This window comes from Myotis brandtii, unplaced genomic scaffold (assembly GCF_000412655.1).
Source record: "Myotis brandtii unplaced genomic scaffold, ASM41265v1 scaffold384, whole genome shotgun sequence".
Classification (NCBI taxonomy): domain Eukaryota; kingdom Metazoa; phylum Chordata; class Mammalia; order Chiroptera; family Vespertilionidae; genus Myotis; species Myotis brandtii.
The window spans coordinates 5,124,719-5,124,954 of NW_005364745.1; positions in this window are offsets into that span (position 1 = coordinate 5,124,719).

Below are 236 nucleotides of genomic sequence, written 5' to 3' on the forward strand. Positions count from 1 at the left end.
TCTGTCCCGCGGGCCTTCCTCGGTGGGTGTGCGGGTGGGTGCGCAGCAGGCAGAGGGCAGGGCCGGCCTCTCTCGGGGAGTCACCAAGAACCGGCGAGTCTTCCTACCGCGTGGATCCCAGGCTGCGGGTCCGAGGGCGCTCCTCTCCCGCTCCTCCCCGAGTCCGCGCAGGGACCAGGCTTTCCTCCAGCCCCGGGGCCCTCTCTCCTCTCCCCCCGGCCTGCTCTCTGCACCGC